We start from the raw sequence: 5,757 nt of genomic DNA, 5'->3' as shown, positions 1-5,757 counted from the left end.
AAACAGAGGAATACATGTTCTTGAATTGGAAGATTCTACACGGTGGAAAACACCAGTTAAACCCATATGACCTGTAAATTTAATACAATCTCCAAAACAAACAAATAAACAAACAAAAACTCCAGCAGGATTTTTGTAGCTGTGGGCAGGCTTATTCTAAAATTTATTTGGAAGAGGAAAGGATCTAGCATACCCGAATTAAAAAAATAAATAAATAAAAAGAATAAAGTGGGAGGATTCCCACCACTTGATTTTATGATGTATTACAAAGCTGTGGTTATCAAGATAGTGTGGTATTTATAAAAGGACAGATATATAGGTCAATGAAACAAAACAAAGAGCCCAGAAATAAACCCACACAAATATGGCCAATTTATTTTTTGACAAACACGTCAAGGCAATTAAATAGCAAAAGGATAATCTTTTCAACAAATAATGTGGGAACAACTGAAATTGATATGCAAAATAATGAACCTCTACCTAATCCTTATAACCTATTAAAAAACTAAATAAATTATAGTTCTAAATGCAAAATGTGAAACTCTAAATGTTATTAGAAAACACAGGAGAAAAATCTACATGTGAAACTAAAAGCATGATCTGAAACAGAAAACAGTAATTAGTTGAACTTCATCAAAATTAAAAATCTTTGCTGTGAGAAAAAAATGAAAAGAAAAATATAGACCAGGAGAAAACATTTACAAATTACATAATAAAACTTGACCTGCATCCCAGGAACTCTCAAAACTCAACAGTAAGCAACAAACTGATTCTACAGTTTATATGGAGAGGTAAATGAGCCAAAATAGCAAACTCAATATTGAAGGAGAAGAACAAAGTCAGAGGATTGATACTACCCAACTTCAAGATGTATTATAAAGCTACAATAATCAAGACAGTGTGGTATTAGTGGAAGAGAAGACATATAGGTCAATGGAACAAAATAGAGAGCCCAGAAATAGACTCGCACAAGTGGAGTCAATTGATCTTTGACAAAGGAGCAAAGGGAATATAATATTCTTTTTTAAAAATGGTACTGTTCGTACTAACTGATCAACACTAAGGCGCTCACATGGTAGTAATATTTATTGGATGCTGGTCAGGTGTGGGGATGAGTGTGAGTAAACTCTAGACAAATGGAGACGGAGCACACTGGGGGAAGGGCACACTTGTAGCCCTGGCTTGGGAGAGGCAAAGGCATTATATGTAACCAAAATGTCTGTACCCCCATAATATTCTGAAATAAAAAAAAATACAAATAAATAAACTCAGTTACGTACAAAAAAAAGTGAGGCTGGAGCAACTAGACATCCATAGGCAAATAAATGAATAAACGAATCTTGGCAAAGATCTTACACCTTAACAAGAATTAACTTAAAATGAATCATAGACCTAAATGTAAAATGTAAAACCATAAAACTCCTAGAAGATAGCATAGGAGAAAATCTAGGTAATTTTGAGTATGGCAATGACCTTTTAGATACAAAACCAAAGGTATGATTTATGAAAGAAATACTTTATAATTGATAAGTTTGTCTTCATTAAAATTAAAAACTTCTGCTTTGTGAAAGACAATGTCAAGAGAATGAGAAGACAAGTCACAGACTAGGAGAAAATATTTGCAAAAGACACATCGGATAAAGTACTGTTACCCAAAATATACAAAGAACTATTAACACTTGACAATAAGAAAACAAACAACCTTATTAAAAACTGGGAAAACACCTGAACAGACACCTCACCAAAGAAGATTTACAGATGGCAAGTAAACATATCAATTAGCATTCAATATCATATGGCATTAAGAATTTGTAAATTAATACAACACTGAAATACCACCATACACAGATTAGAATGACCAAAATCCAAAACCCTGACAACAAGGAATGTGGCCAAGGACATGAAGAAACAGGAACTCTCGTTCATTGCTGGTGGGAATTCAAAAGGGTACAGCCACTTCCGAAGACAGTTTGACAGATTCTCACAAAACTAAATATTCTATTACCATAAGATCCAGTTGTGCTTCTCAGTATTTACCCAAATGAATTGAAACCTTATGTTCAAACACAAACCGGCACATGGATCTTTATAGAAGCTTTATTCATAATTATCAAAACTTGGAAGCAACCAAGACATCCTTCAATAGGTGAATGAATAAATAAACTGTGGTACATCCAGACAATGGAATAGCATTCAGTACTAAAAAGAAATGAGCTATCAAGCCATAAAAAGACACAGAAGAAACTTAAATGCGTATTATTAAATAGAAAGTTAAAGAGGCAAATCCGAAAGGGCTACATACCGTATAATTCCAGCTATGTGACATTCTACTATAATAGAGTGGAAAAGGCAAAGCTGTGGAGTCAGTAAAAAGATTAGTGGTTGTCAGGAGTTAGTGGGAGGGGAGGGATGAATAGGCAGAACACAGAGGATTTTAAGGGCAGTAAAACTTTTCTGTAAGATACTACAATGGTGGACACACATCACTGTATATTTGTCAAAATCCATAAAATGTACATCACCAAGAATGAACTCTAATGTAAACTATGGACTTTGAGTGTTAATGATGTGTCAGTGTAGGACCATAGATTATAACAAATATACCACCATAGTGGGGGAGGTTGATAGTGGGGGAGATTGTACATGTGTGGAGACAGTGAGTATATAGGAGCTCTCTGTACCTGACTCTCAATTTTGCTGTGAACCGTAAACTGCTCTAAAAAAATAAAGTTAATTAATTGAAAAAATCTAACACTAAAAAATTAAACAATCCAACTGAAATTAGCATTAGACTTGAGCCAATACTTCACCAAAGAGAACATATAGATAATGATAAGTGCGTGAAAAGATGTTCAAAATTATTAGCCATTAGGTCAATGAAAATTGAAACAATGATAAGATATCACTATACCTTATAAAAAAAGAGATACTGACAGTACCAAGTACCAAGGAGACTACAGAGAATTTTTCTCATCCATTGCTGGTGGAAATACAAAATAGCAACCTCTCAGAAAAACAGCTTGGAAATTCTCATAAAGATGCACATACCAAATGAGTCATCAAACCCACTCTTAGATATTTACTCTAGAGAAATGAAAGCTTGTGTTCACACAAAAGCTCCTTGCAAGAATATTCTATTCATAATCACTTGAAATGACTGAAATGTCCTTAAATCAGGTAATGGATAAAAAATAACTGAATAACTGAATTTTCCTTTAATGAGTTAATGGATAAAAAAAAAACTCGTGGTACATTCATACAATGGAATACTACCCATCTATTAAAAAATGTACTATAGAAGCACATGACGAGTTGTATGAAACTCAAAAGTATAGCAATACACTGAGTGAAAAAAAACACTCCCAAAGGTTTATGTATGACATCATTCCATCTATATAACATCTTCAAAATTACAAAAATATAAAGTTAGAAAACAGATCAGTGGTCATCATGGTTTTATTGTGGGGAAGGCAGGAATGTAAGAGATAACAGAGAGAGTGTTTGGGGGACTTATGAGACTGATTTGAATTCTGGTTTCATGTTGGTTATACAATTGTTAAAATCCCTAGAACTATACACCAAGAGAAGTGTAATTTACTATATGTTAGTTTCACAAATAAGACTCCATGAGTTCAATGAAATGATTATTCTCATTTCATGAGGAAGAAACTGAGACCCACATGAAGGTAAGTAATTTTCCCAAGCTCATAGAAGTAGTAAGCATTAGAGGCGGCAATAAATCTGAGACAGTTAGATTCCATGACTCACGCTCAGGTAGTAGAGAGAAGTTTCATAAATTATTATAGAATTAGTACATCAGTCAAAGAAGAAAGCAATGAATCAAAAGTCTAATTACTTTGGAATCTGTTGCCAGCATGTTCGTCTAGCTGGCAGTAATCCTTCTAAGGACCTCAGTTAAATCATTCAATAGATCCAGGTCAAATAAGACATATGGCCACTTTCGAAAACTCAAATTCTCACACAACAGAAACAGCAGTACTACTAAGGGTAGAGAGAGTTTCGAGATCCCCAAACTTATTCTGTGACTCCCACAGGCACCTGAAGCTCCCTTAAGCTCTGCCTCGGGGGATACAGGAAGGTGTCACCGGAGCTCATACCTGTCAATCATTTCCAGTCAGTAGTCAATGAACTAAAGTAAAAATATGGAACGGCATATAGATGGTTTTATAAGATAATGTTTTCAAATTTAATATATACATACACACACACACAAATATATATAAACCTATGTTATATTATATGATTTGTTCTAAATAATAAAAAGAATATTTTCAAAAGACTTCATAAATCTAGAAGCATTAAGATTATTTTTAAAAAGTAATAGAGCAGTAACAGAGTTCAATCACTGTTTTGAACTCTTGAAAATTTTATAGGATTTTAATCTATGAATAAAATAATGGAGAATCAAATCCAGGAGTATATTAAAACAAAGAATTTAATATCAGATATATTTTAATGGATATCACCAATTCCTTGGACAAAAGGTAAACAAATTATTATTACAGCTGATACAAAATTAAAAAATTTTTTCATATAATTCTTTAAACGAACCCAAGCATTCATAGAATTCTTATTTAAAATATTCTTTATATGTTACATATAAAAATATTCCCTATAATATGATTAAAAAAACTAAAAAACAGCATACATCATACATTGTTCAGGAAACTATGGCCTCCTTTTTTGTTTGTTAAATGTTACAATCTTATTTCTGCCGGAAAGGCTCTGCATTTTTTGTTTTCTCCACGTATCTCTCGGTGACAGTATTTTTCAACAGTCAAGATTTAGCTCAAGTGTCAACAAATAATGGACATTTAACTTTTTTCTTTTTCTTGGCTGCCCAAAATCGAGACTCTGAATGTGCAAAATTTCATGTTGTATAAATCTTGATTGGTGACTGAGCTCTAATACATACAATGGAGGGAAGGGAGAAAGTAACTCATATTCCTTCTATTTGTTCAGTGGAAGCCAGGGTAGGAGCCCTCAACTTAGGTTGCAGCAATCTGGTACTTTCACCTAAGACTTTGAGTATGATGAAGTTATACAAAGACACAGGAATAATTAGAAATTATTTGCACCAATGCCTATGGTGGAGTAGGGATGGAATCAAGCATCCAGCAGCAAAGCTACCAGCAGTGGCCTTCTAACCACAGACGGTCCTGTGGAGTGATTTGAGCAGCGTTTCCTGCTTTCTAGTCTTTCATTTTAACATTCACCAAGACTGGTTCTTCAGAATACCCATAATTCTGTTAGCTACCTAAATACTTTTCTTTTTCTTTTTTTTTTTTTTGATAAAATTCTCCAGAGCTTATGGCTATTGCTGGAATCCCAGGATCCTTAATGATGCACATCTCTTCAGAGGGGCCTGTGATTATCCTACTGAAAGAAGAATTCACCTCCCCAGAATGTTACTCAGAAGTGGTTGCATCAGCTGGTCTTCTTCTTCACTCTCCCTCTCCTTCTCCCCCTCCATCTTTTTCTTCCAAGCTTGTCCTTCTCTAGGGTTAACTCACCTATATTATTGTTTACGGTAAGTTTCTCCCCATTGGACCATCAGCAACATAGTCTCCCTAACTAACATCAACTCCATGACAGTAGAAAGCTAAACTGTTCTGTTATCAGTACATCACGTGAGTGTCCAGTCCACAATAAACTCCAAATAAATATTTACTAAAGGAAGGGATACTATTTGTAAACTGCTTTACACATACCTTGTGCATATAAATGGTCAATAAA

This window comes from Propithecus coquereli, unplaced genomic scaffold (genome assembly GCF_000956105.1).
Source record: "Propithecus coquereli isolate 6110/MARCELLA unplaced genomic scaffold, Pcoq_1.0 Scaffold7, whole genome shotgun sequence".
In the NCBI taxonomy this organism is placed as follows: Eukaryota; Metazoa; Chordata; class Mammalia; order Primates; family Indriidae; genus Propithecus; species Propithecus coquereli.
Note: the sequence above shows the minus strand (reverse complement) of the source record.